This window comes from Lithobates pipiens, unplaced genomic scaffold (assembly GCF_037356315.1).
Source record: "Lithobates pipiens isolate NorthernLeopardFrog02 unplaced genomic scaffold, aLitPip1_a1.2 Scaffold_1, whole genome shotgun sequence".
In the NCBI taxonomy this organism is placed as follows: domain Eukaryota; kingdom Metazoa; phylum Chordata; class Amphibia; order Anura; family Ranidae; genus Lithobates; species Lithobates pipiens.
Window position 1 is genome coordinate 86,869,116 of NW_027507685.1, and position 25,827 is coordinate 86,894,942.

Below are 25,827 nucleotides of genomic sequence, written 5' to 3' on the forward strand. Positions count from 1 at the left end.
GAACGCGTTGCACAGACCTTTCTGCAAGGCCTCCCCGGAGATGTATCATCCTCTGCGACGGCAAGATAAGGTCGGCAACTTTACCCTTGTACCGTGGATCAAGGAGAGTGGCCAGCCAGTAATGGTCCCTCTCCTTAATCCGAAGAATACAAGGATCCTTCCGCAGGCTTTGCAGGATCAGGGAGGCCATGCAGCGTAGGTTAGCTGAGGCATTCGGTCCGGAGTCCTCTGGGTCACTAAGAACAACGTGATCCGCAGCTACCTCCTCCCAGCCACGTACAAGTCCACGGGTTTCTTGGGACTGTAAATCATCCCTACAAGACTGCTGCTGCTGCTGATGCTGAGTGCCAGCCTCCACCTCCATGCTGACACAATCATCCTCCTCCTCCTCTTCCTCCTCCTCTTCCTATGTGATGGGTGGCACAGCAGGAACACTGTCTGGATAAAGGGTGCCTTGAGAGGCAAGGAAGTCCTCCTCTTCCTGCCTCTGTTCTGCCTCAAGTGCCCTGTCCATTATTCCACGCAGCGTATGCTCCAAGAGGTGGACAAGAGGTACAGTGTCACTGATGCATGCACTGTCACTGCTCACCATCCTTGTGGCCTCCTCAAACGGTGACAGGACAGTGCATGCATCCCTGATCATGCCCCACTGGCGTGGTGAGAAAAAACCGAGCTCCCCTGACCCTGTCCTGGTGCCGTAGTCGCACAGGTACTCATTGATGGCCCTCTGCTGCGTGTGCAGCCGCTGCAGCATGGCCAATGTTGAGTTCCACCTGGTGGGCATGTCACATATAAGGCGGTTCTTGGGCAGGTTGAACTCCTTTTGGAGCTCAGCCAGCTGAGCACAGGCATTAAATGATTGGCGGAAATGCACACAGACTTTCCTGGCCTGCTTCAGGACATCCTGTAAGCCCGGGTACCTGCCCAAGAACCGCTGCACCACCAGGTTAAGGACATAAGCCACACAGGGCACATGGGTCAGTTGTCCCTGTCGGAGGGCGGAGAGGAGGTTGGTGCCTTTGTCGCAAACCACCATTCCTGGCTTAAGCTGGCGTGGCATCAACCACCTCTCGGCCTGCCCCTGTAGAGCTGACAAAACATCTGCCCCAGTGTGGCTCCTGTCCCCCAAACAAACCAGCGCAAGCACGGCATGGCATCGTTTTGCCTGCATACTTGCGTAGCCCCTGGAACGCCTACGGAGCACTGCTGGTTCTGAGGACAGAGCACTGGAAGAGGCCATGGAGGAAGAAGAAGAAGAGGAGGGGGTGGAGGAGAGAGGTGTGTCACAACCAATAGTAGCATTTTGGAGGCGTGGTGGCGGAACAACCTCCAACACTACTGCACCTTGTCCTGCATCCTTCCCAGCTGCCAGAAGAGTGACCCAATGGGCCGTGAAAGACAGGTAACGTCCCTGTCCATGCCTGCTGGACCATGAGTCAGCGGTAATATGCACCTTACCACTGACCGCCCTGTCCAACGAGGCAAGGACATTGCCTTCCACATGCCGGTAGAGAGCCGGAATCACCTTCCGTGAGAAAAAGTGGCGTTTGGGGACCTGCCACTGAGGAACCGCACATTGTACAAACTCACAATTTAGCTAAGCTAGCATTCAACCGCTGGGCATGTGGGTGGCTGGGAGTGAACTTCTTTCGACGGTCCAGCAGCTGGGGCAGGGACATTTGCCTGCTATAATCGGACATGGCTAGCAGAGTGCCCGGAAGCACTTGGCTGTGACACACCTAATTCTAGGCAGTTCAACATATGTCTGGTCAAGCATGTGGTGCCCAAGCAGCTGATATTTTGGCCACGCGAGATACGCTTGAGATATATGTTGCAAATAGCAGCGGTGCGATCTGATGCACTCGTCTCAAAAAAGGCCCACCACCAAAGAACTTTTAGAATAACGCGCAGAGGCAGCACCCTGCACAGGCGGAGCTCTGCGGTGTGATTCAGTCGGTGTGCTGCCCCTAAGCTGGCCCCCGGAGGGCATCCTGCCTCGTTGGACATGTGCCTCCTCCTCCTCTCTCCTACCAGGCCCCCACGTGGAGTCAGTGCCCTCATCATCCCCTCCCTCTTCATCGCTGGAGCAAACCTGGCAGTATGCTGCAGCTTGTGGAGCATGACTGCCAGATTGCTGTCCTTCTTGAGCATTCCCTCTCTCTGCGCTCACGCTACTGCCTTCCTCTAGCTGAGTATCATCATCAGAGCCTATAAAACACTGGGCATCCTCCTGGAGCATGTACCCAACACTGTGCTCAAAGAGTTCAGGAGACTCCTCAGGAGGACGTGGTGGGTCTAGGGAAGGAGTCACTGATGATGACATTGAGAGGAAGGAAGACGATGCGTTGGCAGCTGCTTTGCTAGTACCCTGAGCCTGGGTGAGAGAGGATGAGGAGGATGAAGAGGGCTTGGTCATCCACTCTACTAAGTCTTCGACATGTTGTGGCTCAACATGTCCAGCTGCCGAAAAGAAGGACAAGCGTGTCCCATGGCCACATGCTGATGTTGACGATGCACCCAGTCCACGACCAGCACTGTTGTCTCTAGACACAGAGCCTGCTTGCCCTCTTGTATTGGCTCGTGCCTGTCTGCCTCTCCTTGTTGGCCTTCCTGCCTGTGGCCAATCATGGCTCTCCTTGCTGCCGGCGCTGTGATTGGCCAAGCATGCGGGGTCACAGTGCATGCTTGGCCAATCATGAGCCAGCAATGCACTGCGATGGCGCAGTGCATTGTGGGCCGTGAGCGCCACACAAATTTGGTGCAAACGGCCCATAACGTTCTGTATTCGCCGAACGGACGAACAGCCAATGTTCGAGTTGAACGTATGTTCGACTCGAACACGAAGCTCATCCCTAGTGAACAGTGTAGTGGACAGTATAGTGTAGTGATCAGTGTAGTGGTCAGTATAGTGTAGCGGACAGTATAGTGGTCCGTGTAGTGGACAGTATAGTATAGTTGACAGTATAGTGGTCAGTGTAGTGGACAGTATAGTAGTCAGTGTAGTGGTCAGTGTAGTGGACAGTGTAGTGGTCAGTGTAGAGTAGTGGACTGTATAGTGGTCAGTATAGTATAGTGGTCAGTATAGTTCTCAGTGTAGTGGACAGTATAGTATAGTATAGTGGTCAGTGTAGTGTGTAATGGTCAGTAAAGGAATTAATCAAGTAGATTAGTGTAGTGGTCAGTATAGGAATCAGGTAGGTCACTGCTATTGTATTTGAAGGGACTCGGGGAGTGCTAAAAGTCTGCAGGTTTGGGGGCGCAAATTACTTGCCTTGACCCGGGTGCTGACAACCCATGCTACTCCACTGCCGCCCAGTAGATGGCTCACTGCGGGTCAATCAACCAGGGACAGTGGGGAGACAGACGACTGACCAGCTGGGATCAGGAAACTGGGTAGGTAGCAGGTGGATAGCAGCACGTAACAGACCAATAAGCAGCTACCATGGTGGGGGCACAGATCAGCTTTAACACGGAAATCCAGGCTCACTTAGCATATTCGCTCGGGGGGAATGCCTAGGAGCTCACAGCATCACGCTGCTGCTTGGTGCCATGTAGTAACTCCGCCCCTCCGTCATCTGCACTTCTTTCTGATGAATATGTGCAGCTGGAAATATCCCCTACTTTGAGACATATGAAGGGTGGTACAGAGGATTCACTTGGCGGAACAAATCAAATCTCTGCACTGTATCTCCCACCTGCAAGCTTAGTTCTTAATTTTTTTTGCTTGAAAGTTGTAGATGGCCACTCCGAACCTCTCTCTCCTGCTGGAGTGCTGTTTTTCTTGGTTAACGTCTGGTTTAAACTTATGTTAAAAGATAACTATGGCCCAACCTTTTTTGGTCTTAGTTCTCTTTTTGTTCACAAGGTGACATATAGTATGTTCTCCTGTGACAAAAAAACTCATGTGCATGTGGCGGGCCATTGCCCACTATATCCTGCCAGTGCAGATCCATGCTGCAGCCGGAACAGATCCTGACAATACTGTCGAGATCCACCCTGCCACCTGATTGACAACCGCTCTGGCTCACTAGAGCCAGTCTGCCTCACTAGAGCCAAAGCCATCTGTGCCTGCCCCCTCCCTGTCTGTTCTTCCATTCAGCACTAGAGAATCAGAAAGGGGGGATCCCTGTGGGGGTGGCAAAACTATGCATATGAAGTAAAACATGTATAATATCCACCAAATCTGCACAAGCCATTAACAAATAAATCTAGTTGTATGTATGATTTAATAACGAGGTGCTAAGTTGTTGTGGTTGACAATATATACTGCTCAATATCTCTGCAACTATACCAGCAAAAATCCGGCAGAAGCAAATGGTGTGTTTGTTTTTTTAAGATTCAGCAACGTGGGGTGCAAAGTGGGCGGGGTTTCAGCAACTATAAACACACAATATCTCCGCAACCAAAGCGGCACAAACGTTTATTTTTCCAGCACAAACCAGCACAAACACGGCACAAACAAATGGCGCATTTGTTTTTCAAATTCGGTAACATGGGGTGCAAAGTGGGCGGGGTTTCAGCAACCATAACGCACAATATCTCCGCAACCAAAGCGGCACAAACGTTTATTTTTGCAGCACAAACCAGCACAAATGCGGCACAAACGAATGGCGCGTTTGTTTTTCAAATTCAGCAACGTGGGGTGCAAAGTGGGTGGGGTTTCAGCAACTATAACACACAATATCTCCACAACCAAAGCGGCAGAAACGTTTATTTTTGCAGCACAAATCAGCACAAACGCGGCACAAACGAATGGCGCGTTTGTTTTTCAAATTCGGTAACGTGGGGTGCAAAGTGGGCGGGGTTTCAGCAACTATAACACACAATATCTCCACAACCAAAGTGGCACAAACGTTTATTTTTGCGGCACAAACCAGCACAAACACGGCACAAACGAATGGCGCGTCTGTTTTTCAAATTCGGTAACGTGGGGTGCGAAGTGGGCGGGGTTTCACAACATATAACACACAATATCTCTGCAACCAAAGTGGCACAAACGTTTATTTTTGCAGCACAAACCAGCACAAACGTGGCACAAACGAATGGCGCGTTTGATTTTCAAATTCGGTAACGTGGGGTGCAAAGTGGGCGGGGTTTCAGCAACTATACCGCACAATATCTCCACAACCAAAGTGGCACAAATGTTTATTTTTGCGGCACAAACCAGGACAAACACCGCACAAACGAATGACGCGTTTGTTTTTCAAATTCTGTAACTTGGGGTGCAAATTGGGCAGGGTTTTTACAACATATAACACACAATATCTCCGCAACCAAATCGACACAAGTGTTTATTTTTGCAGCACAAACGCGGCACAAACGAATGGTGCATTGGTTTTTCAAATTAGGTAATGTGGGGTGCAAAGTGGGCGGGGCTTGCATTAAATTGAATGTTTAATATCTCAGAAACTGAACCGGCACAAACGCTAATTTGTGCGGCACAAATCAGCACAAACGCGGCACAAACGAATGGTATATTTTTTATTCAGGTTTTACAAACATGGGGTGCCAACTTCACACAGCTTCTTTGGGTGTGTCCTCCTCCTCCTTCCCACTGATCACCAATGTAAGGAACATTCTTCCCACTGATCACCAAGAAACATTCTTCCCACTGATCACCAATGTAAGCAACATTCTTCCCACTGGCCACCAATGTAAGGAGTATTCTTCCCACTGATCACCAATGTAAGGAACATTCTTCCCACTGATCACTAATGTAAGCAATATTCTTCTCGCCGATCACCGATGTAAGGAACATTTTTCCCACTGATCACCAATGTAAGGAACATTCTTCCCACTGATCACCAATGTAAGGAACATTCTTCCCAATTTTTCTTTATTGAAAGTCTTGCAATAAGCATAAAATCACAATATATAAACATACATAAATATATACATATTTGCATAAATTAAATAAATATAGCAAATCTGCTCTCAAAACAAAAACAAAAAGACTTTACAGCAAAAACATAAATCCTATTACGACTCACACCATTACACCAGACATCAAACTTGTGAGGTTAAGAAACAATCCCGCACCCATTATGCATGCAGCCCTTCTTCAAAAAGAAGATATAAACCAACAAAAGCTAAGGGAGTGAAAGAAAACAGAAAAAGAAAAGAGCTCCTCACCCAGAGATGGGCAGTTCACCAAAGGCAGGTCTGATATTCCTCCACACCCTTATCCAGACTTCCCGAGGCTCCCTGCTCTTCTCAAGACCCCAAATTTTCCCAACCTCACCCAGAATATCGTGCACCATTACCTCAACAGAGAGGACTTTCTTCTGCAGGGTAATCTGGCACCGTGCATTCCATGTGAAGTAACGGACAACTATACTAACTAAAAACAGTGTATCGAAATCAAAATCCCAGCAAGTCGGGAATGCCCCATACACCCACTCCGCATAACTCATGCGATAGAAAAAGGGGATGCCTAGAGCCCTCCCCACCCTTTTATCCACCTCTATGTTAAAGGGACACTGCAGCAAAAAGTGGTCCATAGACTCCACTTTACCAACACACTTCCCTCTATGACAATCCCGATCATCCACAGGGCGATGCTTTAAGTTCCCTCTCACATAGAGCCTTCCATGGAAAGCGAGCCAGGCTTGATCCCTAAACTTCAAGGGGATTCTTTCTAAATTGATTAAACGCAACCCCTCCCTCATTACAGAGCCTGGGCAATCCCTCAAGGCCAGTGACACACTGAAAACGGAGCTCAAAATCCTCTTCTCCAGAAGCTTCCTGGGGAGGGACTTGATATCCTCCACTGTCACCTGCCACTGTCGAAGTATTTTCAGACACGGGGCAACATAAGGCGGGAGCTTGCCATGCCGGACTCTCAGACTTTTCACTGGCCCGCCATCTTCCCAGCATCGCAGAAAAGGCCTAAAACAAGATTGAAAAATACCTACCCATCCCGGCGGGTTCTCTGCTAGCATGTTACCAAGATTGTACTTTAAAAACAGCAGAGAAATTAAAACTATTGGGTTGACCATTCCTAGGCCACCCTCCCGCCTAGACAGATAAGTTACATTGCGTTTGATCAAGTTCAGCCTACTTCCCCATAACAGTTGGAAAAAACAGCTGTACACCCTTGCATAGAGAGATACTGGCAACATGCAGACGAAGCTGACATATAAAAAAATTGGGACCAAATACGTTTTGATCAAGTCAACCCTCTCCCTCAGTGAAAGCTTCCATTTCTTCCAGCTTGCTACTTTGGCATTGGCACACACCAACCTGCTTTCCCAATTTCGATCACCAGGACCAAATTTGATGCCCAACACTTTAATTTCCTGCTGGGGCTCTGGGAAGGCATCCGGAAGTTCGAAGCTTTCACCCTCCTCACCCATCCAGAAAACGTCACTCTTTTCATGGTTGACTTTAAAACCAGAAGCCTCAGTGTACTGCTCTATCATAGAGACCACCTCCTGCGCCTCCTCCGTTCCAGAGACAATAACAGACACATCATCGGCATAGGCCACGACCTTCAAAGGCGGCACACCAGCAATGCCCAAAGGCACCCCGCACAAAGATCCACTCCCTAGCCTTCTTATGAAGGGGTCGATTGCGAATACATATAACAGGGGGCTCAGAGAACATCCCTGGCGCACACCAGAGCCAACCTCAAAAGGCCGTCCAACCCAACCATTAACCAGTGGGAAGCTCTCAGCCCCTTTATATAATGTCTTCAGCCAATCTATAAACCTCCCCTGCAGGCCGTATCTACCAAGTAGCAAATACAGGTACTCGTGATTGACTCTATCAAAAGCCTTCGCCTGATCCAATGCCAGCAAGTACTTTCTCCATCCAGCAGCCCTGCATCGTTCCAAAGCCTCTTGGACAGCTAAAACCGCTGAAAAGGTACTTCTACCTTGGACCGAGCAGTGCTGATGACTGGACAACAAATCGCCTGCCACTGACGACAAGCGCCAAAAAAGAATCTTCGTCAAGATCTTTCTATCAACATTGAGAAGACTGATGGGGCGCCAGTTCTCAATCATTGAGGGGTCTTTACCTTTTGACAGAAGAACCGCAGCGGATTGCCTCATGGAGGGAGGGAGCGAACCCTCTTCTAGACAGCTATTATAAACCTCTGCTAAAAAGGGAGCCAGAATGGACTTAAAACACTTGTAGAATTCAGCTGTCAACCCATCTGGCCCAGGCGATTTTTTGGTAGCCAGCTTCTCTATAGCATGAACTACCTCATCCATTGAAATTGGTTCTGTCAAATCCATCAAAGACAATGTACCACTTCCCAATCCTGGAGTAGAATCCAGAAAGCTTTCCATCTTGTCCCGACAAAGGTCCTTTCTTCCCAGAAGATCTGCATAATATGATCTGAAGATTTCCAGGATCCTTGATCTGGACTTCACCAGGGAACCTGTACTATCCCTCAGGCCTATGACCGTCTTAACTGCTATGCCTTGCTTACAGTTCTGGTAAGGATCAGGTCAGTGAACGAGACAAGACGATCAAGCTTCCTCCGCAAATGCTGGTAGGCAATGTACATACCAAGCTGCTTCTTCTTACTTATGGCCTTGAAAAGTCCAATGGCCCTTTGTTTCACAAGTTCCCACCACTCTGACTTACTGCTGCAAAAGTCCAGAATAGAAACCTGTGCCTGAAAAAAATCCTCAAAGGATTGTCTTACCTCTACATCTTCCAGGAGAGCCGAATTCAGTTTCCAGGTACCCCTTCCCCTGGGTGCAGTATCCGAGGCATTCAGAGTCACAGACAGCATACAGTGGTCAGAGAACTCCACCGCCCTCAACTCAGGAGCCGAGAAAGCAGAGTTCTCCTTTAAAAAAAAACTATCTACCCTACTCTGACTATTCCCCCTCTGAAATGTGAATCCCGTGTTGCCAGGGCAGTGCTTAATATGCACATCTAACAGGCCTGCTTGTCTCACCATATCTCTAAGAAAAACGCTATCATACGCCAGCCTGTCTATGGAGCCTCTCCTGTCTTCAGGCCTAATTATGGTGTTAAAATCACCTCCAAAGACAACCTGTTGGGATGTAAAAAGGAAGGGCTTGATCTCTGTGAGGAGGCATTTCCTGCTCCATCTTGACTGCGGTCCATAGATATTGATCAGACGCAGGTCCTGCCCCCTAACAGAGATGCCCAAGACCATGCATCTCCCAATCTCTACCACTCCCTTTTTGCTAGATGGACATCGGCCAAAGTATTGAGCCAGGTCTCTTGCAAAAATAAAATCTCGGCATCAAACTCGCTGAGCAAAAATAAGGCAATATCACAAGCTCTTGCAGATTTAATGCTGGCTACATTAATGGTCGCCACCTTTATTGGAGTGGGAACTGCCATCAGGATGATTGGGGTAGTCGTTTCTTAACCTTTACCACACTCTCATAACCAGAAACAGCTCTCTTCAAACTATGTGACTCCCCCTCATCCATGGATGATAAAGAGAAGGATAGATTAGACATCCCATCACCTGACAAAACTGAGAAGGTGTTGCCAAGAGGAACCCCTCCTGGGTCCGACTCTGAGGAAGAAATAACCACTTTATTTGTCTTCCTCTTCTTCTTTTTTTTCCTCCTAAACGTCTCCCACCCCTCATCATCCGAATCCCCCTCAACAGAAGGTGAGACATGAGATATGGACACCCTTCCATCAGCCCCACCCCCATCCAGCACCCCCACATTCCCCTGACCACGTTTGCGCTGCTGAGGGACAGGGACTGGAGGCTGAGTGGGAAGATCCGCTAAACCTGCCCCCCCAGCAGCTTCCGCTAGTCTGGAGGATCTACGTACAGCAGGACCAGGGACAGGAGGGACAGACTCAGGGACCACATTACCAGGGGAAACAGAACCTGAAACAGATGGAACAGACACAGGAGGGACAGACTCAGGGACCACATTACCAGGGGAAACAGAATCCAAAGTGACAGATGGAACAGACACAGGAGGGACAACAACAGTCTCAGCGGCCTCATTCTCCTCCTTATCCAGCCTCTGCCACTCAGCCTCCAATCCTGGTAAATTATGTAAAGCCTCTGGGCACTTACTGTAAGGATGACCGAGCTTTTGGCACAAATTGCACCGAATTTGGGTACAATCCTTTGCCAAATCGTCCAGATCTTGGACACTTTTTACTGGTGCAGGTAGATGCAAAATGGCCTTTTTCACCACATTTATTACAAGCTTTGGGCTGACCCTGGTAGAATATAGTCAGCCGATCTCTTCCCAGAAAAGCTGAGCAGGGCAGATGTTGTACTACATTTCCCAGCGTCCCCAATTTTAATGACACTGTCCAGGCCCCTGTCCATATCCCATGTTCGTCCAGTGGAGTGAGGACCTCACCATAACGGCGTAGCCATACTATTAAATCAGCCTCTGGTATGGATTCATTGCGCACCAGGATCGTCACCGATTTTATCAGAGGCTGCCTGGAAATCACCTTTGGCACCAAACCACTCCACTGCGGAAGGCCCTTGCACCTCCTATATCGCTCCCAGAATAAATCCAGACCCTCAGGTTTTACAAAGGAGAAATCAAACTCATAACTCCCCACTGGGCAAATCAAAGCAAATATATCCAAGGCTTTAAACCCCATTTCCAAAACCAGCTTAGCCACCCTCCCCCTTACTGGTGGGGTCCCCTCCCCCTCCCACTTCAACTGAACCACATTTCTCCTCCTGTACCCACCAACCATCCCACCACCAAACCTCCCCAAATTGTGACCACTAATATTTACAACATTCCCCCCACCCTCCTTGGTGCGACTCCCCAAAACCGATGCATAACTCCCCATATTCCTCCCAGCAGAAGAGGCATTTGTGTGTTTTGAGCCTTCTGACACATTTCTAGCAGATATCGATTGTACAGATTTGGTCTGCACAATCGATGAGTCTTTCCTCTGCTGAGAAGAGAGAGAAATGTCATTTTTATTTTGCCCAGCAATATTAACCCCTTCACCACCACCACATTCACTGCCTTATCAATATAATTGCTGTCATTATTTTCTGGCACATTCATAGTTCCCACCGTGTCCACAGTCACTGCTGTCCCCATACACACTTCACCTCCAGGCAGACTCTTCTCCATCAGGACAGGACTATCAGCTGAGTCGAGTGAATGTTGTCCTAATACAGCAACAGGTGAATCACTGCAGGAGACTTCCATGGCTGTCTCCACTTCACATGCTGCATTGTGCTGAACCCCTCCCCCACCTGCATCAATCAGCCCAGGTGAAGGTGAAACAGGCTCTCTGGAGCTGGCAGCCATCTTGCTTGTGGAACTACAGGTCCCAGCAAAATCCAGGCGTGGGGTATATGATGGAGATCCATCCACATTGCTCTGGGGGGCTGATGACACCTCTGCCAGGGGTTTTCCTGCCATGTCTGCAGAAGGTTTCTCCACAGCAGAAACTCCATCAGGCAGCTGTTTGCAGATCTCCTTCCCTCTCTGTTCCTCAGCTGGGACACCTTCCACTACAGCAGGTGGTGCAGACATGTTGAATGGAGGCAATACAGTGCTGGCTCTGCCGGTCTGTAATCCCTACGCTCATCATCAGGGACCTCCGATGGCTCATCAACAGACCTGTCTGCCTTCAGGGGTGACTCCATCTGTTGGATGAACTTTAGGGTGCCATGTTGACTCTCAACCCCCTGACTGGTTGCCGCTGGCGATTCCTCAGCCTGACATGGGGGGAGAGGTTCAGGGACAGATGAAGCCGGGTTGTCTGTTACCTGCGGCTGCTGATCCACAGAACTCAGCGATGTCTGGCTGGAAAATCTCCTCTCGTTTTTAAATTTTTCTGCAAAAGCTCCGCTTCTGTCTTTCAATTTCTCCAAAAATAAAGATTGTTTCTTTACCTTCTCCTCCAGCTGCTGTAACTCTGGCTTCATGGCAAAATGGTTCTTACTCCAGGCCTGGAAATACTTGGTCCTGAAGTTTTTATGTTCAGCTTTTAAACATTTAAGCTTCTCCTCAGCCCTTCCGATTAGTGATGGCCGAACAGTTCGCCCAGCGGTCGTTTCGCGGCGAATTTCGGCTGTTCGCGGTCCGCCAGTTCGGCGGACTATTGCCGTTGTTCGCCCGGCGGACTTCCGTGTTTTTACTGTGTAAAGGAACTTTGACCTTATGACACATCCATCATGGGGTACAGGACAGCCAATTGAGACATGACAGCACATGGACACTTGGACATTCCCCCTAACTTATAAATACACCCGATCCGGCGGCCATTTTACATTCTTTCTTCTGTCACTATAGGGAAAGGTTGCTGTTTGGAGCAGGGACAGATAAAACGCTAGCTATTTGGTACACAAAAGTTCTTTTCAGGACTGGTATAGGTGTTAGGTGTATATAGGTTTGCTGTGCTACCGATTGTTGCAGCAGCCTGAGTGTCTTTTGTCAGTTTAGAGAAAGGGACAGAGCGCTGTGTCTGCTGCTATTTTAGGGACAGCCAGATTAGTCATCATCATCATCATCATCATTAGCTGTTACTATCAGGTCCACAAAAGAGCTATTCGAGTAACCAGTAATTGTTCCAGTCTCCTCTTTTTTGCCAGTTTGTATAGGGACAGGAAGGAAGCAGTGTGTCAGGCAGTGAGGGTCAGTTTAAACAGTTGCTGTTACTATTAGTTCCACAAAGGTTCTTTTCAGGACTGGTATCAGTGGTATGGTAATAGGCTTGTACACGTATAATATTCTTTCTTCCAAATATAGAAAGAATATTATACTTGACTGCTGCCCTTCTGCTGCAGTCTGCTAATCATTCACAACTCACTTGTTCCACAAAGCTCTTTATCAGGACTGGTAACTTGGTCTGTGTAGGGTGCTACAGTACATAGGGTTGAGTGAGGTACAGTCTGCTGTTCTGTAAGGACCGCTATCGGTCCACAATAGATAGGGTTGAGGTGCACCACTGCTGACCGCTGCCCTATACTGCAGCAGTCCTTCAGCAGTATAGGGACTGACGTACAGTCTGCTAATCAGTCACACACAACCTACTTGGTCCACAAAGGTCCTTATAAGGACTGGTAACTTGGTGAAGGGTGCTACAGTACATAGGGTTGAGTGTGGTACAGTCTGCTGTTCTGTAAGGACCGCTATCGGTCCACAATAGGTAGGGTTGAGGTGCACCACTGCTGACCGCTGCCCTATACTGCAGCAGTCCTTCAGCAGTATAGGGACTGACGTACAGTCTGCTAATCAGTCACACACAACCTACTTGGTCCACAAAGGTCCTTATAAGGACTGGTAACTTGGTGAAGGGTGCTACAGTACATAGGGTTGAGTGTGGTACAGTCTGCTGTTCTGTAAGGACCGCTATCGGTCCACAATAGATAGGGTTGAGGTGCACCACTGCTGACCGCTGCCCTATACTGCAGCAGTCCTTCAGCAGTATAGGGACTGACGTACATTCTGCTAATCAGTCACACACAACCTACTTGGTCCACAAAGGTCCTTATAAGGACTGGTAACTTGGTGAAGGGTGCTACAGTACATAGGGTTGAGTGAGGTACAGTCTGCTGTTCTGTAAGGACCGCTATCGGTCCACAATAGATAGGGTTGAGGTGCACCACTGCTGACCGCTGCCCTATACTGCAGCAGTCCTTCAGCAGTATAGGGACTGACGTACAGTCTGCTAATCAGTCACACACAACCTACTTGGTCCACAAAGGTCCTTATAAGGACTGGTAACTTGGTGAAGGGTGCTACAGTACATAGGGTTGAGTGCGGTACAGTCTGCTGTTCTGTAAGGACCGCTATCGGTCCACAATAGATAGGGTTGAGGTGCACCACTGCTGACCGCTGCCCTATACTGCAGCAGTCCTTCAGCAGTATAGGGACTGACGTACAGTCTGCTAATCAGTCACACACAACCTACTTGGTCCACAAAGGTCCTTATAAAGGCTGGTAACTTGGTGAAGGGTTCTACAGTACATAGGGTTGAGTGCGGTACAGTCTGCTGTTCTGTAAGGACCGCTATCGGTCCACAATAGATAGGGTTGAGGTGCACCACTGCTGACCGCTGCCCTATACTGCAGCAGTCCTTCAGCAGTATAGGGACTGACGTACAGTCTGCTAATCAGTCACACACAACCTACTTGGTCCACAAAGGTCCTTATAAGGACTGGTAACTTGGTGAAGGGTGCTACAGTACATAGGGTTGAGTGTGGTACAGTCTGCTGTTCTGTAAGGACCGCTATCGGTCCACAATAGATAGGGTTGAGGTGCACCACTGCTGACCGCTGCCCTATACTGCAGCAGTCCTTCAGCAGTATAGGGACTGACGTACAGTCTGCTAATCAGTCACACACAACCTACTTGGTCCACAAAGGTCCTTATAAGGACTGGTAACTTGGTGAAGGGTGCTACAGTACATAGGGTTGAGTGTGGTACAGTCTGCTGTTCTGTAAGGACCGCTATCAGTCCACAATAGATAGGGTTGAGGTGCACCACTGCTGACCGCTGCCCTATACTGCAGCAGTCCTTCAGCAGTATAGGGACTGACGTACATTCTGCTAATCAGTCACACACAACCTACTTGGTCCACAAAGGTCCTTATAAGGACTGGTAACTTGGTGAAGGGTGCTACAGTACATAGGGTTGAGTGAGGTACAGTCTGCTGTTCTGTAAGGACCGCTATCGGTCCACAATAGATAGGGTTGAGGTGCACCACTGCTGACCGCTGCCCTATACTGCAGCAGTCCTTCAGCAGTATAGGGACTGACGTACAGTCTGCTAATCAGTCACACACAACCTACTTGGTCCACAAAGGTCCTTATAAGGACTGGTAACTTGGTGAAGGGTGCTACAGTACATAGGGTTGAGTGCGGTACAGTCTGCTGTTCTGTAAGGACCGCTATCGGTCCACAATAGATAGGGTTGAGGTGCACCACTGCTGACCGCTGCCCTATACTGCAGCAGTCCTTCAGCAGTATAGGGACTGACGTACAGTCTGCTAATCAGTCACACACAACCTACTTGGTCCACAAAGGTCCTTATAAAGGCTGGTAACTTGGTGAAGGGTTCTACAGTACATAGGGTTGAGTGCGGTACAGTCTGCTGTTCTGTAAGGACCGCTATCGGTCCACAATAGATAGGGTTGAGGTGCACCACTGCTGACCGCTGCCCTATACTGCAGCAGTCCTTCAGCAGTATAGGGACTGACGTACAGTCTGCTAATCAGTCACACACAACCTACTTGGTCCACAAAGGTCCTTATAAGGACTGGTAACTTGGTGAAGGGTGCTACAGTACATAGGGTTGAGTGTGGTACAGTCTGCTGTTCTGTAAGGACCGCTATCGGTCCACAATAGATAGGGTTGAGGTGCACCACTGCTGACCGCTGCCCTATACTGCAGCAGTCCTTCAGCAGTATAGGGACTGACGTACAGTCTGCTAATCAGTCACACACAACCTACTTGGTCCACAAAGGTCCTTATAAGGACTGGTAACTTGGTGAAGGGTACTACAGTACATAGGGTTGAGTGAGGTACAGTCTGCTGTTCTGTAAGGACCGCTATCGGTCCACAATAGATAGGGTTGAGGTGCACCACTGCTGACCGCTGCCCTATACTGCAGCAGTCCTTCAGCAGTATAGGGACTGACGTACAGTCTGCTAATCAGTCACACACAACCTACTTGGTCCACAAAGGTCCTTATAAGGACTGGTAACTTGGTAAAGGGTGCTACAGTACATAGGGTTGAGTGCGGTACAGTCTGCTGTTCTGTAAGGACCGCTATCGGTCCACAATAGATAGGGTTGAGGTGCACCACTGCTGACCGCTGCCCTATACTGCAGCAGTCCTTCAGCAGTATAGGGACTGACGTACAGTCTGCTAATCAGTCACACACAACCTACTTGGTCCACAAAGGTCCTTATAAAGGCTGGTAACTTGGTGAAGGGTGCTACAGTACATAGGGTTGAGTGCGGTACAGTCTGCTGTTCTGTAAGGACCGCTATCGGTCCACAATAGATAGGGTTGAGGTGCACCACTCCTTCAGCAGTATAGGGACTGACGTACAGTCTGCTAATCAGTCACACACAACCTACTTGGTCCACAAAGGTCCTTATAAGGACTGGTAACTTGGTGAAGGGTGCTACAGTACATAGGGTTGAGTGCGGTACAGTCTGCTGTTCTGTAAGGACCGCTATCGGTCCACAATAGATAGGGTTGAGGTGCACCACTGCTGACCGCTGCCCTATACTGCAGCAGTCCTTCAGCAGTATAGGGACTGACGTACAGTCTGCTAATCAGTCACACACAACCTACTTGGTCCACAAAGGTCCTTATAAGGACTGGTAACTTGGTGAAGGGTGCTACAGTACATAGGGTTGAGTGCGGTACAGTCTGCTGTTCTGTAAGGACCGCTATCGGTCCACAATAGATAGGGTTGAGGTGCACCACTGCTGACCGCTGCCCTATACTGCAGCAGTCCTTCAGCAGTATAGGGACTGACGTACAGTCTGCTAATCAGTCACACACAACCTACTTGGTCCACAAAGGTCCTTATAAGGACTGGTAACTTGGTGAAGGGTGCTACAGTACATAGGGTTGAGTGTGGTACAGTCTGCTGTTCTGTAAGGACCGCTATCGGTCCACAATAGATAGGGTTGAGGTGCACCACTGCTGACCGCTGCCCTATACTGCAGCAGTCCTTCAGCAGTATAGGGACTGACGTACAGTCTGCTAATCACAATAGATAGGGTTGAGGTGCACCACTGCTGACCGCTGCCCTATACTGCAGCAGTCCTTCAGCAGTATAGGGACTGACGTACAGTCTGCTAATCAGTCACACACAACCTACTTGGTCCACAAAGGTCCTTATAAGGACTGGTAACTTGGTGAAGGGTGCTACAGTACATAGGGTTGAGTGCGGTACAGTCTGCTGTTCTGTAAGGACCACTATCGGTCCACAATAGATAGGGTTGAGGTGCACCACTGCTGACCGCTGCCCTATACTGCAGCAGTCCTTCAGCAGTATAGGGACTGACGTACAGTCTGCTAATCAGTCACACACAACCTACTTGGTCCACAAAGGTCCTTATAAGGACTGGTAACTTGGTGAAGGGTACTACAGTACATAGGGTTGAGTGCGGTACAGTCTGCTGTTCTGTAAGGACCGCTATCGGTCCACAATAGATAGGGTTGAGGTGCACCACTGCTGACCGCTGCCCTATACTGCAGCAGTCCTTCAGCAGTATAGGGACTGACGTACAGTCTGCTAATCAGTCACACACAACCTACTTGGTCCACAAAGGTCCTTATAAAGGCTGGTAACTTGGTGAAGGGTGCTACAGTACATAGGGTTGAGTGCGGTACAGTCTGCTGTTCTGTAAGGACCGCTATCGGTCCACAATAGATAGGGTTGAGGTGCACCACTGCTGACCGCTGCCCTATACTGCAGCAGTCCTTCAGCAGTATAGGGACTGACGTACAGTCTGCTAATCAGTCACACACAACCTACTTGGTCCACAAAGGTCCTTATAAGGACTGGTAACTTGGTGAAGGGTGCTACAGTACATAGGGTTGAGTGCGGTACAGTCTGCTGTTCTGTAAGGACCGCTATCGGTCCACAATAGATAGGGTTGAGGTGCACCACTGCTGACCGCTGCCCTATACTGCAGCAGTCCTTCATCGGTATAGGGACTAAGAGTTTTGTCACAGGGTGATTTAAAAAATGACAGGCAGAGGAAGAGGCAGGCCCTTCCGCAGGGGTGGTAGGGGTAGGGCAGGAGCACCAGCCTTGAGCCAAAGTGGGAAGTTGCAGAACGTGCGTTCAATTACTTTAAAGGACGCACCAGACTTGGTAGAGTGGCTCACTCAGCCTTACTCTTCTGCACCCTCCTCATCCTCTCGATCTGCACCCTCTTCTTCACTCTCTGCTATGTGCACCCCCAAAGACACTACCACCAACAACACCACCACCACCACCACATACCTTCCGCTTGAGTCACAGGAATTATTTTCCGATCCATATCAAGAGGACATTTCTGATGCGCAGCCACTCTTGGTATTGGATCAGGAAGAGGAGGTAGCAACAACCGCTACTCAGCAGTCTGACGACAGTACCCAGATCAGCCTAAGGAGGAGGTTGGTCCCCGGTGTTGCTGCCTACTCCGAGATCTCTACTTATAGCGGTGGGGAAGGTGACGTTGATGATGACGTGTCTAGTGATGTCACGTGGGTGCCCACAAGAGAGGAAGAGGAGGGGAGTTCAGAGGGAGATATGGACCAGCAGATAGGGAGGAGAAGCAGGAATAACTTATATTGCACAGGAGGGACAAAGCAGACTGCAAATGTATCAGGAGCGAGTCATCGACCATGTACGCTCACATCTGGCACTCCCAGGACACCGGCACATGGCTCCGCAGTGTGGGCTTTTTTTAATGTGTCCGCTGCTGACAATAGCGTCGCCATCTGCAATCTTTGCAGTCAACGCATTAGTCGCAGTAAGCCCAACACTCACCTAGGGACGACCGCCTTAAGAAGGCACATGGGCAGCTATCACCGAGCCCAGTGGGAGCAACGGAACACACAAAGCCACACTGCAGGCTCTCACCGTCCAGCCTCGTCTTCTACTTCTCCTTCTCCTCTCTCCTCACAATTGTCCTCCACTCCACCTTCCATCACGCCAAGCTCACATTTTTCTGCAAAAAGGCAGGCTTCCGTGGGCCTAATGTTCGAGCGTAAAAAAATAATGACGCCAGATAACCCTCTTGCCCAACGATTGACGGCTGGCTTGTCAGAACTCATAGCCCGCCAACTACTGCCATATAAACTGGTGGACTCGGAGGCCTTTCGCAAATTTGTGGCCATTGGAACACCACAATGGAAGGTCCCAGGAAGGAAGTATTTCTCTGAGAAGGGCATCCCAGAGCTATATGGCCATGTTCAGCGGCAAGTGAATGTATCTCTGACACACAGTGTCGGTGCCAAGATACATCTGACCACAGACACGTGGTCTAGCAAACACGGGCAGGGAAGGTATATCACTTTTACTGCCCACTGGGTGAACCTTCTGACGGCCGTCAAGCATGTAACCCGTGGCACCCGTGTAGATTTGGTTTTACCGCCACGGATTGCATGCAGGCCTGACTCTTCTTCTCCTCCTCCTCCTACTCCATCCTCCTCCCTCTCCTCCTCAGCTGCCTCCTCCTTTTCTGCTGCTAGCGTCTCTTCCGCTGCACCGCCCAAGCTCCCCAGAACCTATTCCACATGCCAGGTGAGACGTTGCCATGCCGTGCTGCGTCTGTTGTGCCTGGAAGCCAAGAGCCACACTGGCCCGGCACTCCTTTCAGCTTTGCGTTCACAGGCAGATCAGTGGCTAACACCGCTCAATTTGACAGTTGGTAAAGTGGTGTGTGACAACGGTGCCAATCTGCTTAGCGCATTGAAACAGGGCAAAATCACGCACGTGCCATGCATGGCACACGTCTTAAACTTGGTCGTGCAGCGATTCGTTGTCAAATACCCTGGGGTCCAGGACATCTTGCGGCAGGCAAGGAAAATCTCGGCCCATTTCAGAAGATCTTACACGGCCATGGCTCGCCTTGCTGACATTCAGCGACGACACAATCTGCCGGTCAGACGTCTTATTTGCGATTGCCCGACGCGATGGAACTCAACCTTCTATATGCTTGATAGGCTGCTCCAGCAGAAACATGCAGTTAACGTCTACCTGTATGAACTCTGCGGCAGAAACAGTTCTGGGGAGCTGGGTTTTTTTTCACCGCGCCAGTGGCTGCTCATGCGCGACGCATGCAGACTTCTGCGGCCATTTGAGGAGATCACCAAACTGGTCAGTCGCAGCCATGGCGCCATCTGTGACATGGTACCTTATGCCTTCTTTATGGAGCGTGCATTGCGTCGTGTCATTGATCAGGCTGTGGAGGAGCAGGTGCGGGAAGATGAGGAAGTCGCAATGCTGGATGAATTCCCAGGGGGGGCTACTCTATCTGAGACAAGTCAACAACAGGAGTCTGAAGAGGAGTCAGAGGAGGATGGTGCCGGGGCGGATGAGGAGGAGCAAGAAGAGCATGCTTTAAACCTTTCTGGGATCCCTGTTGTGCGTGGATGGGGAGAGGAGAATGAAGAGGACGACATTATCCTGGATGATGAGCAGGAGCCAGGCCACCACACCGCTTCCACTTTAGTGCAAATGGGGGCCTTCATGCTCCAGTGTTTTAATAGGGACCCCCGTATAAAAAGCATAAGGGTCAAGGACCAGTACTGGATGGCAACGTACTTAGACCCCCGGTACAAACACAAAATGGCGGAAATGTTACCGCCGTCGCAGAGGGCTGTCAGAATGCAGCACTTCCAGGCCTTGCTTCGAGAAATGCTGCATTCTGCTTATGCGTGCACTGGCAGAGGAGCAATTCCCACTCCCAGAGAAGGATTTGCGGGTACCAATCCAACAGCGCCTGCAAGAAGAGGCCGGTTTGAAGATGTGTTGGTGACTTCGGATATGATGTAATTCTTTCAGCTGACCCATCGACAGGTGTCATCCGGATCAAGCATCAGGGAACGCCTAGACCATCAGGTGTCCGACTACATTGGGTTAACGGCCGATGTGGACGCTCTGAGGAGTGATGAACCCCTGGACTACTGGGTGGGCAGGCTTGACCTCTGGCCAGAGCTTGCCCAATTTGCAATGGAACTGTTGGCTTGCCCCTCATCCAGTGTCCTGTCCGAAAGGACGTTCAGCGCAGCAGGGGGGATCGTGACCGATAAGCGTACTCGCCTAGCTCACGACAGTGTTAACTACCTCACATTTCTAAAAATGAATGAGGCATGGATCTCGGAGGAATTCAACACATGTGACCAGTAGACCATGTATATGTCTATAAACAATTTTTTTAATCAAGCACACAGACCTTCTTTCTTCATTTGGCTCACTTCCTTGTCCCAAAAAAGCACACCGTACTATATGCCCCTACCCTCCTCTTTGAAGAGGTTGAGCGGTGTCATATTTCTACTGGGGCTGCTTATGAGGGGATCACACCATCCCTGTGCTGTGCTGACTTCCTCCTGGGGGGTTCTTATTATGAGGGGATCACACCATCCCTGTGCTGTGCTGACTTACTCCTGGGGGTTCTTATTATGAGGGGATCACACCATCCCTGTGCTGTGCTGAGTTTCTCCTGGGCCTGCTTATTATGAGGGGATCACACCATCCCTGTGCTGTGCTGACTTCCTCCTGGGGGTTCTTATTATGAGGGGATCACACCATCCCTGTGCTGTGCTGAGTTTCTCCTGGGCCTGCTTATTATGAGGGGATCACACCATCCCTGTGCTGTGCTGACTTACTCCTGGGGCTGCTTACGGTGCTGCTGTCAGTGCTGTATATCACGGTGCTGGTGTGAGTGCTTAATGTCACGCTGCTGCTGTCAGTGCTGTATATCACGGTGCTGATGTCAGTGCTTAATGTCACGCTTCTGATGTCAGTGCTCTCTATCACGCTGCTGCTGTCAGTACTGTATATCACGGTGCTGATGTCAGTGCTTAATGTCACGCTTCTGATGTCAGTGCTCTCTATCACGGTGCTGCTGTCAGTGCTGTATATCACGGTGCTGATGTCAGTGCTTTATGTCACGCTGCTGATGTCAGTGCTCTCTATCACGGTGCTGTTGTCAGATGACTCTATCACGGTGCAGGTGTCATTGCTGTATGTCACGCTGCTGATGTCAGTGCTCTGTATCACGGTGCTGCTGTCAGATGACTCTATCACGGTGCAGGTGTCATTGCTGTATGTCACGCTGCTGGTGATCATCTCCTGCACCCTCTTCTTTGCCTACTCTGGTCCCTGACCTTCCGTCTCCTCCATTGCCTTCATGCGCTCCACAGTCCTGAGTTGTCAGAACAATTTCCCATATAAAAAAAGAATGCTTGTAGTTATCGATCCCAAATTCACCTCATACATGTATTATGTCATTGGCCATGTGGTGGGACTATGTTTGCCCAGCTAATAAGTATTTTGTGGCTGCAAATTTGACCTAAAGGTTTGCGAAGTTCGCCTCCCATTGAAGTCAATGGGGCCCGCCGCGAACTTTCCGTTTCGCGAACTATCGGCCACGTTCGCGAAACGTCCCGTCAGAAGTTCGTCCATCACTACTTCCGATTGCCCGAAAACGGTCAACAATCTTCTGTCTGTAGACATCCACATTCTCAGCAGGGCCTGGACCCACAGTCAGATCCTCCACCTCCTCCTCCTCCTCCTCCTCACTAGGCCCCGTATCATCAGGGGAATCCCTCCCAGGGCCACCCCCAGGATCAGGCATTATTCCTGGGCCGAGCTAGCAGGCAAGGCCCAGGCTTGAAAAAAGGGTGGTTCTCAGAGAGCTCCTTGGGTGTGTCTCCTCCTCCTTCCCACTGGCCACCAATGTAAGGAGCATTCTTCCCACTGATCACTAATGTAAGCAACATTCTTCTCACTGATCACCGATGTAAGGAACATTCTTCCCACTGATCACCAATGTAAGGAACATTCTTCCCACTGATCACCAATGTAAGGAACATTCTTCCCACTGATCACCAATGTAAGGAACATTCTTCCCACTGTTCACCAATATAAGGAACATTCTTCCCACTGATCACCAATGTAAGGAACATTCTTCCCAATTTTTCTTTATTAAAAGTCTTGCAATCATTAAGCATAAAATCACAATATATAAATATACATAAATATATACATATTTACATAAATTAAAATAAATATAGCAAAACTGCTCTCAAACCAAAAAAAAAAAAATACTTTACAGCAATAACATAAATCCTATTACGACTCACACCATTACACCAGACATCAAACTTGTGAGGTTAAGAAACAATCCCGCACCTATTATGCATGCAGCCCTTCTTCAAAAAGAAGATACTAACCAACAAAAGCTAAGGGAGTGAAAGAACCAGAAAAAGAAAAGAGCTCCTCACCCAGAGATGGGCAGTTCACCAAAGGCAGGTCTGATATTCCTCCACGCCCTTATCCAGACTGCCCGAGGCTCCCTGCCCTTCTCAAGACCCTGAATTTTCCCAACCTCACCCAGAATATCGTGCACAACCACCTCAACAGAGAGGACTTTCTTCCGCAGGGTAATCTGGCACCGTGCATTCCATGTGAAGTAACGGACAACTATACTAACTAAAAACAGTGTATCCAAATCAAAATCCCAGTGAGTCGGGAATGCCCCATACACCCACTCCGCATAACTCATGCGATAGAAAAAGGGGATGCCTAGAGCCCTCCCCACCCTTTTATACACCTCTATGTTAAAGGGACACTGGAGCAAAAAGTGGTCCATAGACTCCACTTTACCAACACACTCCGCTCTAGGACAATCCCGATCATCCACAGGGCGATGCTTCAAGTTCCCTCTCACATAGAGCCTTCCATGGAAGGCGAGCCAGGCTTGATCCCTAAACTTCAAGGGGATTCTTTCTAAATTGATTAAACGCAACCCCTCCCTCATTACAGAGCCTGGGCAATCCCTTAAGGCCAGTGACACACTGAAAGCAGAGCCCAAAATCCTCTTCTCCAGAAGCTTTCTGGGGAGGGACTTGATATCCTCCACTGTCACCTGCCACTGCCGAAGTATTTTCAGACACGGGGCAACATAAGCCGGGAGCTTGCCATGTCGGACTCTCAGACTTTTCACTGGCCTGCCATCTTCCCAGCATCGCAGAAAAGGCCTAAAACAAGATTGAAAAATACCCACCCATCCCGGCGGGTTCTCTGCTAGCATGTTACCAAGATTATACTTTAAAAACAGCAGAGAAAAGAAAACTATTGGGTTGACCATTCCTAGGCCACCCTCCCGCCTAGACAGGTAAGTTACATTGCGTTTGATCAGGTTCAGCCTACTTCCCCATAACAGTTGGAAAAAGCAGCTGTACACCCTTGCATAGAGAGATACTGGCAAGATACAGACGAAGCTGACATATAAAAAAATTGGGACCAGGTACGTTTTGATCAAGTGAACCCTCTCCCTCAATGAAAGCTTCCATTTCTTCCAGCTTGCTACTTTGGCATTGGCACACACTAACCTGCTTTCCCAATTTCGATGACCATAGTCACCAGGACCAAATTTGATGCCCAACACTTTAATTTCCTGCTGGGGCTCTGGGAAGGCATCCGGAAGTTCGAAGCTTTCACCTTCATCACCCATCCAGAAAACTTCACTCTTTTCATGGTTGACTTTAGAACCAGAAGCCTCCGTGTACTGCTCTATCATAGAGACCACCTCTTGCTCCTCCTCCGTTCCAGAGACAATAACAGATACATCATCGGCATAGGCCACGACCTTCAAAGGTGGCACACCAGCAATGCCCAAAGGCACTCCACACAAAGATCCACTCTCTAGCCTTCTTATGAAGGGGTCGATTGCGAATACATATAACAGGGGGCTCAGAGGACATCCCTGACGCACACCAGAGCCAACCTCAAAAGGCCATCCAACCCAACCATTAACCAGTGGGAAGCTCTCAGCCCCTTTATATAATGTCTTCAGCCAATCTATAAACCTCCCCTGCAGGCCGTATCTACCAAGTAGCAAATACAGGTACTCGTGATTGACTCTATCAAAAGCCTTTGCCTGATCCAATGCCAGCAAGTACTTTCTCCATCCAGCAGCCCTGCATCGCTCCAAAGCCTCCCGGACAGCTAAAACCGCTGAAAAGGTACTTCTACCTTGGACCGAGCAGTGCTGATGACTGGACAACAAATCGCCTGCCACTGACGACAAGCGCCAAAAAAGAATCTTCGCCAAGATCTTTCTATCAACATTGAGAAGACTGATGGGGCGCCAGTTCTCAATCATTGAGGGGTCTTTACCTTTTGACAGAAGAATCACAGCTGATTGCCTCATGGAGGGAGGGAGCGAACCCTCTTCTAGACAGCTGTTATAAACCTCCGCTAAAAAGGGAGCCAGAATGGACTTAAAACACTTGTAGAATTCAGCTGTCAACCCATCTGGCCCAGGCGATTTTTTGGTAGCCAGCTTCTCTATAGCATGAACTACCTCATCCACTGAAATTGGTTCTGTCAAATCCATCAAAGGCAATGTACCATTTCCCAATCCTGGAGTAGAATCCAGAAAGCTTTCCATCTTGTCCCGACAAAGGTCCTTTCTTCCCAGAAGGTCTGCATAATATGATCTGAAGATCTCCAGGATCCCTGATCTGGACTTCACCAGGGAACCCGTACTATCCCTCAGGCCTATGACCGTCTTAACTGCTATGCCTTGCTTACAGTTCTGGTAAGGATCAGGCGAGTGATATTTTCCATAATCCCTCTCCAGAACCAAGGAGGCATGCCGGTCGTATTGACACTTTCTAAGAAGAAACTTCACCTCAGAGATCTCCCCTGGATCTCCTCTATACGAGACAAGACGATCAAGCTTCCTCCGCAAATGCTGGTAGGCAATGTACATACCAAGCTGCTTCTTCTTACTTATGGCCTTGAAAAGTCCAATCGCCCTTTGTTTCACAAGTTCCCACCACTCTGACTTAGTGCTGCAAAAGTCCAGAATAGAAACCTGTGCCTGGAAAAAATCCTCAAAGGATTGTCTTACCTCTACGTCTTCCAGGAGAGCCAAATTCAGTTTCCAGGTACCCCTTCCCCTGGGTGGAGTGTCCGAGGCATTCAGAGTCACAGACAGCATACAGTGGTCAGAGAACTCCACCGCCCTCAACTCAGGAGCCGAGAAAGCAGAGTTCTCTTTTAAAAAAAACCTATCTATCCTACTCTGACTATTCCCTCTCTGAAATGTGAATCCCGTGCTGCCAGGGCAGTGCTTAATATGCACATCTACCAGGCCTGCTTGTCTCACCATATCTCTAAGAAAAAC

The 25,827-nt window shown here is 49.2% G+C and overlaps 1 protein-coding gene across 1 annotated transcript in view; it reads right to left on the minus strand.

Moving 5' to 3' along the window:
* Positions 1-25,827, minus strand: part of LOC143942677 (adrenodoxin-like) — a 126,666-nt gene that overhangs the window by 28,455 nt on the left and 72,384 nt on the right. The window lies entirely within an intron of this gene.